The sequence below is a fragment of the Pan troglodytes genome, chromosome 3, assembly GCF_028858775.2.
Source record: "Pan troglodytes isolate AG18354 chromosome 3, NHGRI_mPanTro3-v2.0_pri, whole genome shotgun sequence".
NCBI lineage: Eukaryota > Metazoa > Chordata > Mammalia > Primates > Hominidae > Pan > Pan troglodytes.
In genome coordinates, this window is record NC_072401.2 from 123,927,896 (window position 1) to 123,938,750 (window position 10,855).

Below are 10,855 nucleotides of genomic sequence, written 5' to 3' on the forward strand. Positions count from 1 at the left end.
ATGTTATCAAAATCACAAGGAAGAGAAAATACACTTACTATTCATTAAATGGAAGTAGATCATCATAAAGGTCATCATCCTCACCATCTTCATATTGAATAGGCTGAAGAGAAGGAAGAGGGGCTGGTCGTGCTGTCTCAGGCATGGCAGAAGCAGAAAAAAATTAATGTGTAAGTGAACCCATGCAGCTCAAACCTATGTTGTATAATGACATTTTGGTCAACTATGGACCACATATATATGGTGATCCCATAGACAGTAATACCATATTTTTACTGTACCTTTTCTGTGTTTAGATATGTTTAGACACACAAATACTTACCACTGTGTTACAGTTGCCTATGTTATTCTGTACAATAACATGCTGTGCAGGTTTGTAGCCTAGGATCAGTGGGCTCATATAGCCTAGATTTGTAGTAGGCTGTACCATCTTGGTTTGTGTAAGTACACCCTCTGATGTTTACACAACAGTTAAATCACCTCATGATGCATTTCTCAGAATGTATCCCCTCGGTTAAGCAACACAGGCCTATACTTTCAGTTTTGATTGACTGCCCAACTCAGCAACAAACTTGTATTTTTAATCTAGTCAAAGTTTTATTTTCTTATTGCTGATACCATTTGTTTCAGCTTTGTGGACTCCTTGACTCATCAGCCACAGCAAAATTTCCTGTTTTCTAGGGCTCTGGAGAATGCTGCTTCATTGTCATGTCAATGTCTTCTGCCTCCCAACCTGAAGTGAATGAGCAACAACCAAGACACCATTTGGATGTCTTGTTTTAATCCTGCCTCACACTGTTTAGCCTCTGAACATTCATTAACAGATAAAAGGGAAGCCTCCTCCCTTCTTCTTTTCCCACTACTTGAATGAGAGCATTCACTACTGAATCCCAGAGTCTTCTCATATCTCCTAATCTAGCCATTGAGGCCTTCCTGTCTTCCAGTATTAAAACTTAGGTATATTAACATTTTAGAGTTTATTTGAGCAGTCAGTGATTTGTGAATGGAACAACTCCAGACTGCAGGCAGTTTGGGGCTCCAATGAAGGGATGCAAGGGGAAAACTTTTATAATGTGTTCATGGAGGCAAGACAAAGAAAATATTTGATTGGTTAAGGTGGAGCAGTAGCTTTAAATTCCCTAGTGAGAGGTTTACTGGCAATTTCTAAAGTCCCTAGTTAGAGCTTAGTTGGCAGTTTCTGATAGGTTATGCTTAAGTTTCATTTTCCTAGGCTAGGGCCTTTCACCCTGATTTGGGGTTCAGTTTGTTTATGTAGCAACTCAGGGTACTAGAGCTACCTCAGTCTATTGGCCTCCCAATTAATTATGTTAACATCAGAAAGCCATGGCTCTGTTAGCCAACATTGTCAAGAACTGTGCAATGTCTGAGATTTTACCCTACTTACAAGATGTTTTGGTCTGAATGTGTCCCCCCAAAATTTATGTGTGGGGTTTTAATCCCCAATGCAACAGGATTGAGAGGTGGGGCTTAATGGGAGGTGTTTAGTTCATGAAGGCTCCACCCTTATGAATAGATTAATGCCGTTATTAAAAGAGCTTCCAGGAGTGGGTGCACGCTCTTCTGCCATGTGGGGATTCAGTGTTTGTCCGCTTTTGTCTTTCTGCCTTCTGCCATGTGAAGACACAGTGTTCTCCCTCTCTGGAGGATGCAGCATCCAAGGCACCATCTTGGAAGCAAAGACTGGACCCTCATCAAAACCCTTGATCTTGGACTTCCCAGGCTCCAGAACTGTGGGAGATAAATTTCTGTTCTCTATAAAATACCCAGTCTGTAGTTTTCTATTATACCAGCACAAAATGAACTAAGACACGTGCTAACAAATTAGCCTGTTAAAATTTCATGGGATGCTGGCAGAGGACATGAGACTCATGGGCCAGAGACATAGGACTTTATAGTATCCAGAGCTTCATGTTGATTTGTGTCAGTCCCATGTGTTTCCCAAATATTATTGTATGACACAAAGAGCCCAGAATGAATGTCTGCACACACAGTGCGTTGTGTTACAGGAGAGGAACACCAAGCTTGGATGAGTCACCACTATTACAGTAAGCACAAGCAAGCCTATTTTTCATCAGGAGGAAGATATTACACCATTCCTTAAGATTTCTCCCTGCAAACACAACCCTTAGAAATGGCCTAGAAAAAGAAAGGGCAATACCCAGCAAGAATGCAGGGATGCTCAGAGCCCATACTGGACTGCCTCTCCCAACAAATTCTTTGTCTTTTGCTACCTAGCCATAAATTGAATATTTAAAAATTAAGTTTCATGTGTAATTTTTGGAATTGAATATTAGAAGAGCCCTGGGAAAATAATTAAAATAGAAGTAACAGTTACTGATTATCTACCATTTTCCAGAAACTGTTTTAAATCCTTTACATGCTGTATAAATTAGCTAGGACTGCTTTAACAAAGTACCACATACTGGGTACAGAAATTTATTTTGTCAAAGTTATGATGAAAAGAAAACTGAGATCAAGGTGTGGACAGGATTTGTTTCTTCTGAGGCCTTACTCCTTGGCTTGTAGATGGCCACCTTCTTGTGTCCTCACAGTCTTCCTTCTGTGTGTGCACATCCCTGGCGTCTATTTTTGTGTCCAAATTTCCTCTTATAAGGACCCCAGTCAGACTGGATTAGGGCCCACCCAATGGTCTCATTTTAATTACCTCTTTAAGGGCCCTATCTCCAAATACAGTCACATTCTGAGATACTATGAGTTAGGGATTCAGTATATTAATTTACGGGGACACAATTAAACCCATAATACATATATTATCTCGATCTTTGCAACATCCATTTTCTCCATGTTATAGATGAGGAAATTGGCTTAGCATGGTTAAGAAACTAGCCCAATATCTCACAGCTAGTAGGAGGCAGCACTGGAATTTGAACCAAAATTTTATTGGCTCTGAAGTCTGTGTCCCTAAGCCTTAATTATGATATGAAACTTTTTTTCCTGTAAGGTAACAACAAAACAAGAAGAAAAGAGAATGCCTGGTTTATTTATAGGGCTAATTTAAATGTTAGAAATGTACCTTGATTATTTTCGTGCTTGGGAATAGTAAAATAATCTCATTTTGCATTGTGCTAAATAATGAATTTTTTTGCTTTGGTGGTTGTCTTAAATGTGACCACATGAAAACCTTGCACAGGCAGTCATCTCAGTTATACATATAGTCTTTGTTCTAAGTTGAAATAATAGCAATGTTGAGTGTTAAACTGTTTCTAAAAATAAAATATATGATTTTACCTAGGTAGATACTGATACTTTTATTTTCCCTCTGTATAACATTAAAACTTATTTTTGTTAAAATATTATGTATATTATGAGTGTTACTAATATTAATTGACATAGATGTTCAATTCAGTTTATATAATGGAATTTTTATGAAGTTGGTACTTGCATATATTAGTAGTGCTAAATATTTATTAAATTCATGCATTAATATTTTCCTTTGAAATTAGAAGTCTCACCCTAATAGAGATTTTATTAATTTGTTTTGTTTCTACATCCTAAAAAACTTTATACTATCATGGAGTTTATTAGCCATTTTAAAAATTCTTATAATAACAAGAAATACCTTCAAGTTTTAACTATTCCAGGAACTATTCTGTCCTTGCAAACTGAGGGCAGTCCCTGGACTAAATTTGGTTCATGTAAGTAAGTGGGTTTTCGAGGAAACCTTATCTATAAGCAGTTACACATTTCCCAGAAGACCAGAGCAGTGTTGACCTCTTTGTGAGACTGAACTGCCTTTTTAATATGACTATAAGAATGCTTGCTGGCATTCTACATCTACATTTTTTCACCCAAGAGAAGCCTGTCTTCAGAAGGATGAATAACTCCTCTTGGACCAGGTATTAACTAGCTCTTCAAAAATAATCTTTAAGAAATTTAAACAGTAGAATTCCTACAATTCCCAGAATATGGGCAGATGTGCCCCTCTACCCAGTAACGGGAGAGATACAGAATCATCAGAAAGGAAGGTGGGAAGCAGCAAGAGTGAAAGGGTTACCAACAGGCTATTATGAGCTACAGTTTCCAAAATTACTAATAAGTGCTTCCAAAAAGAGAGGACTCTACCTGAATGGAAATATGGGTAAGCAGTTTTGAGAACTAACTCATGGGCCACACATTCTGGATGAATGCAAAACAACCACCACCAAAAACAACCAAAAGCCCATCTGCATGTGCATGTGTGGATGCAGGAGAATCGAATGTCCTGTGGTGATTTAAACCCTGAAGAATACCAGAAATATTCAGCACATGTGTCCTTCCAGGAAGACTGATTCACACGCTTGAGGGGAAGAGTGCTGGAAAGTAGTAAAATAGAGCGGAGCAGGATCATTTATAATAGGGAGAAGGATGATTTAGATTGGGAATGGTAAAACATCATTTTGTGTTAGACTGGGGTTGGTGGTAGACCCAGTGGAATAATCCAGGGGAGTAAAATCACTGAAAATAAATGTAATCTTGAAGACAAGGTTCACTGACCTCTAGAAAACACAGAACTAGAGATAGAAAATCTTGCCAACCAGACTTGACTTTGACAAGCTACATAAAAAGGCTGTATTTTCAGTCCTTTATTAACAATAGGAGAGAGCCCTGGAGCCGTGAAGCTGAGAAATTGACCATGGTCCATCTCCACCTCCTTCACAGGAGTCTTCTTTTCGATGGAATATACAAAAATCCTTGTAATTTGAACATGGGGAAAAAAAGAAAAACCGTTTAATGTCAAATGAACTTGGTATAAGAAAAAAGATTAACACAAGGATACCCACTTTTACCATGTTATTCAACATACAGGAACATACTGGAAGTCCTAGCTAGAGCAATAAGAAAAGAGAAAGGTATAAAGGGCATCTAAATTGGAATGAAAGAAGTCAGATTAACCTTGTTTGCAGATGATATGATCTTATATTTGGAAAAATCTAAAGACTCCACGAAAAAACGATTAGAACTGATAAACAAATTCGGTAAAGTTGCAGGATACAAAATCAGCACACAAAAACCAGTAGCATATCTATATGCCAACAGTGGGCAATCTGAAAAAGAAATTGAAAAGTAATCTCATTTATAAAGCCACAAATACAATTAAATATCTAGGAATCAACCAAAGTGAAAGATCTCTATAATGAAAACTGTAAAACTGATTAATGAAATTGAAGAGGACACCAAAAAATGGAAAAATATTCCATGTTCATGGATTGAAAGAATCAATACTGTTAAAATGTTCATACTCCATACTACCCAAAGCAATATATAGATTCAGTGCAATCCCTATGAAAATACCAATGAAATTCCTCACAGAAATAGAAAAAAAAAATCCTAACATTTATATGGCACTACAAAAGACCCAAAATAGGCAAAGCTGTCCTAAGCAAAAAAAAAAAAAAAAACTGGAGGAATCACATTTACCTGACTTCAAATTATCCTACAGAGCTATAATAACCAAAACAGAATGGTACTGGCATAAAAACAGACACATAGACCAATGGAACAGAATAGGGAACCCAGAAACATATCCACACACAGTGAACTCATTTTCAACAAAGTTGCCAAGAACATACTCTGGAGAAAAGATAGCCTCTTTAATAAATGGTGCTAGGAAAACTGGATATCCATATACAGAAGAATGAAACTAGACCCCTATCTCTTGCTGTATACAAAAATCAAATCAAAATGGATTAAAGACTTAAATCTAAGACCTCAAATTGAAACTACTAAAAGAAAACATTGGGGGAACTTTCCAGGACACTGGACTCAGCAAAGATTTCTGGGAGTAGTACCCCACAAGCACAAGCAACCAAAGTAAAAATGGACAAATGAGATCACATCAAGTTAAAAAGCTTCTGCACAACAAAGAAAACAATCAACAAAGTGAAGAGACAACCCACAGAATGGGAGAAAATATTTGCAAACTACCCATCTGACAAGGGATTAATAACCAGAATATGTGAAGAGCTCAAAACACTCTATAGGGAAAAAAAATCTAATAATCTGATCAAAAGATGGGCAAAAGATTTGAATAAACATTTTTCAAAAGAAGACATATGAAAGGCAAACAGGCAAACAAAAAGGTGCTCAACATCACTGATCATCAGAGAAATGCATATCAAAGCATTGGTTATTTCATGTCTTTGGCTTATATTCAAAAGACAGGCAGTAAGGAATGCTGCTGAGGATGTGGAGAAAAGGGAACACTGTGGTTGTAATAATTTACATTCTCACCAACAATGTACACACAGTGAAAATGTAAATTATTACATCCACTATGGAAAACAGTTTTGAGGTTCCTCAAAAAAACTAAAAATAGAGCTATCATATGATCCAGCAATCCCACTGCTGAGTATATACCCAAAAGAAAGCACATCAATATATCAAAGAGATATCTGTGCCCCCATGTTTGTTGCAGCACTGTTCACAATAGCTAAGATTTGGAAGCAACCTAAATGTCCATCAACAGATGAATGGATAAAGAAAAAATGGTGGCCGGGTGCTGTGGCTCACCCCTGTAATCCCAGCACTTTGGGAGGCTGAGGTGGGCAGGTAGATCACAGTTTTTTGTACCCATTAACCACCGCCACCTCCCTACTACACTTCCTAGCCTCTGGTAACAATTCTTCTAGTCTCTATGTCCATGAGTTCAATTTTTTTTTATTTTTAGATCTCACAAATAAGTGGCAACATGCGATGTTTATCCTTCTGTGCCTGGCTTATTTCAGTGAATATGATGATCTTCGTTTCCATCCATGTTGTTGCAAGTGACAGGAGATAGAGACCATCCTGGCTAACACGGTGAAACTCCGTCTCTACTAAAAATACAAAAAATTATCCGGGTGTGGTGGCGGGCGCCTGTAGTCCCAGCTACTCGGGAGGCTGAGGCAGGAGAATGGCGTGAACCCGGGAGGCGGAGCTTGCAGTGAGCCGAGATTGCGCCAGGGCACTCCAGCCTGGGCTACAGAGCGAGACTCCGTCTCAAAAAAAGAAAAGAAAAGAAAAGAAAAAATTGTACATATACACAATGGAGTACTATTTGGCCGTAAAAAATAATGAGACCCTGTCACTTGCAACAACATGGATGGTACTGAAGTTCATTACATTCACTGAAATAAGCCAGGCACAGAAGGATAAACATCGCGTGTTGTCACTTACTTGTGAGATCTAAAAATAAAAAAAAAATTGAACTCATGGACATAGAGAGTAGGATTGTTACCAGAGGCTGGTAAGGGTAGTAGGGAGGTGGCGGTGGTTACTGGGTACAAAAAAATAGAAAGAATGAATAAGACATACTATTTGGTTACACAACAGGGTGACTATTCAGTAATAATTGTACATATTAAAATAACTAAAAGTGTAATTGGATTGTTTGTAACACAAAGGATAAATGCTTGAGGGAATGGATACCCCATTCTCCATGATGTGATTATTTCACATTACATGCCTGTATCAAAACATTTCATGTACCCCACAAATATATATACCTACTATGTACCCACAAAAGTTAAAAAGAAAGAAAAGGAAAAAAGATTAAAACAGACTATCTTGGTCCTTTTGTGCTGCAATAACAGAATACCACAGACTGGGGGATTATAGAGAACAGAAATTTATTATCTCACATTTCCGTCAGCTGGGAAGTCCAAGATCAAGGTGTCAGCGTCTTGTACAGACCTTCTTACTGTATCTTCTTCACATGGTGGAAGAGCAAGAGATAGCAAACCCACTCCAGCAAGGTTGTTTTATGACAGCATTAATTAACACCTCCCAACACTGTTGCATTGGGGATTAAAATTTCAACACGTGAATTTTGGGAGAGGACAAAAACATTCAAACCATAGCGCACCGACCAAATAATATTCTAACAGACAATGAAAACGCAACAGAAACTCACCAGAAAAAAATGCAGCCACACAGCTGATGACAATTAATATTTGTAAATGAGTTAAATCATCTAGATTGAAGTTTTTGAAAGAATAGCATATTAGAAATTTCAGATATTAGAAGATATCAGAAGATATTAGAAGATATCAGAAATTAGATGGCAAACAACAGGTTATGAAATGGGAAATCACACAACTCAAAAGAATTGTGGGGGAATGTTGCCAAGAAACACTTTGGACTAAATTACAAGAAATATAGGAATAAATAGACTCCAAATAAAATACAGTAATGGAGGTAAGTTTCAATCCCAGGAACACAGTAGAGGAATTTCCTCTGTCACAAACTCTCCTGAAATGCCATAACAGAGATCTGCATTATACCATTTATTGTTTAAAATGATTACTTAAATGTACAACCTTTCAAAGAAGTACTTTCCTATGTTAAAGATGGACCATTCAAACATTAGAGCACCCTCTGGATTTCAAAGCCATGAAGTTTAGGTGCAGTTCTTGGCTCATGAGTTCATGCCATTGTTCTACTCTAAACGGCTCAATTTAGTGAGGGAAAGGGAATGGTGGGTCAAAGGAGTCAAGGGTCCCACAGGGTGGCAGTGCTTAGACACTGGCGTCCCCTGGCAAGTTTTCTGTGATCATAGCTTTATCTGAATAGCAGAAGATAATCATCATCAGAACTAACTCATGTTAACCAAACTCACAGAGAAGATGCTAATTTCATATTTATATTTGTAACATAACTACCCAGAAGATCAGAATACTCATATGAACTGAGCCAAGAATGTCCTCCCATGTAAGAAAGTCTCTCTGGGAAGCTAGGAATATTGTTTGTTGAGGCTGAAATTGAAGCCAAGTGAGTCCTCTGATAAAGCTACTAGTCAGACATGCTCTTCAGGAACACCATTAACCAGGAAGGCAAGATCTTCGCTCACTACGTCTGTTGTGTATTCTCTATTCAGAAATTAAGATAATTAAATACACACTGCGTTTTTAATCAATCATATTTCAGACTTGCCCTGTGGAGGCTGCAAACTGTGAACCCTGAAAATCTGAGACAGGTCTCAGTTAATTTAGAAAGTTTATTTTGCCAAGGTTGAGGAAGCACACCTGTGACACAGCTTCAGGAGGTCCTGATGACATGTGCCCAAGGTGGTAGGGACACAGCTTTGTTTTATACATTTTAGGGAGACATGAGACATCAATCAATATGTATAAGATGTATATTGATTGGTTCAGTTCAGAAAGGTGAGACAACTCAAGGCAAAGGCGGGACAACAACTCAAAGTGAGGAGGGAGCTTCCAGGTCATAGGTAGATAAGAGAAAAACGGTTGCATTCTTTTGAGTTTCTGATTACATATAATTTATGTATCCTATTAGTTTAGTAGGACAGATGCATTTAATTTATAAATATAAATGCATATATTGGGGCACATGATCAAAAAACCTGAAGACTTCTCCATGAGCAAATTCTGCATGTGGCAGAATATGAACTCTGCTTTGATAAAGTAATCTAGGAGCATATATTCAATAAAAAGTGAAAAATTGATTTTAATTAGCTCTACCGTCTATGAGTAAAAAAATTTTAAAAATGTAATGCATTCTAAAGAAATACTTTCAAAGCATCGAAATACTTTTCAAAGGATTCTTTCTTTAAAAATCTAGTTTCTTTGTTATTTCTAAATGAGTTTTCACCCGTGGCCACTTAGTCATATATTATTGTGGAGCTTTTTAAACAGTTTAGATCTTTATTTAGACTAGAAAATGTATTCACAGTTTTAGATCGACTCTTGGGATAACAAAATTCACATTTTGCAAGCGGCAGCCATGCCAAATTGCCCATGCTATTTGTGGTTTACTTCTAGGCTCCTAGATCATGTTGTACAAGCTTTTACTTTGCTTGTGACTTTATCCTTGACGAATTTTATTGCATGTGCTGGCACGTCCTTTCTTCCTAAGTACTTTTACGTACTGAGCCAGGTCTCTTTTTTTTTTTTTGTCTTTAACTATGGATTGCCTTTTCCTCTTCACCTATTCACACTGTCATTGGAACACATTCATCCTTTAATTCTTTTCATTATTCTTCAAGAACATTTTTAGAGGAACTTCTTATTCTGTTATTTTCCCCACACATCAAGGTTACCATTATTAATATTTGGGGGTATGGCTTTCCAAGGCTGCTTCTACGTGTGTAGATGTAGATGTGTTTTTTACAATCCAAAGTGGGGTCATACTAAACATGTGGCCATATAATCTACTTCTGTCAATTAGTCTATCAAGAAATTCCCCTAATATTATTAGAGTTTAGTAAAATAATTTCAATGGTATCATATTATTCCAGCGCAATAACCTACTATAATTTATTCAACCAATATCCTATCAGACATTTAGGTCAATTCCAGCTTGGGAGCTATTACGGACAAGGGTATCATAAATAGATTCTAATGGAATCTTTCCTATTATTTGTGATTATTTCTTCTGGATAAATTCTTAGAAATGGATAACGGGTCAATAGGTAGCTAGGCATTTTTAAGCTTTTCTGATATATATGTATTTTTTGAGAGGTGTGAATTAATATTTTATTTTTATTTTTATTATTGTAGAGACACAGTCTTACTCTGTTGCACCAGGCTAGAGTACAGTGGCACAGTCACCTCACTGCAGACTTGAACTTTCAGCCTCAAGCAATCCTCCCACATGAATTAATATTTAAATAGTATGTCCACTAAGGAAATGATGAAAATTCCAGTTTCTCACAGGTTTGAATTTTAAAAACCACAAATTACCTTGTTTATGAAAGAATTATTTGATAATTTCTTTGAGTTTTCAATGTTCACCCATGGGGGAGAAAAACATTTTCCTGAGATTCATGTATAATTCATTATTCTTATTTCCAAGTTAGACGCTCCCTGAGACCCCTGGGAACAAAACTGGGCAAACA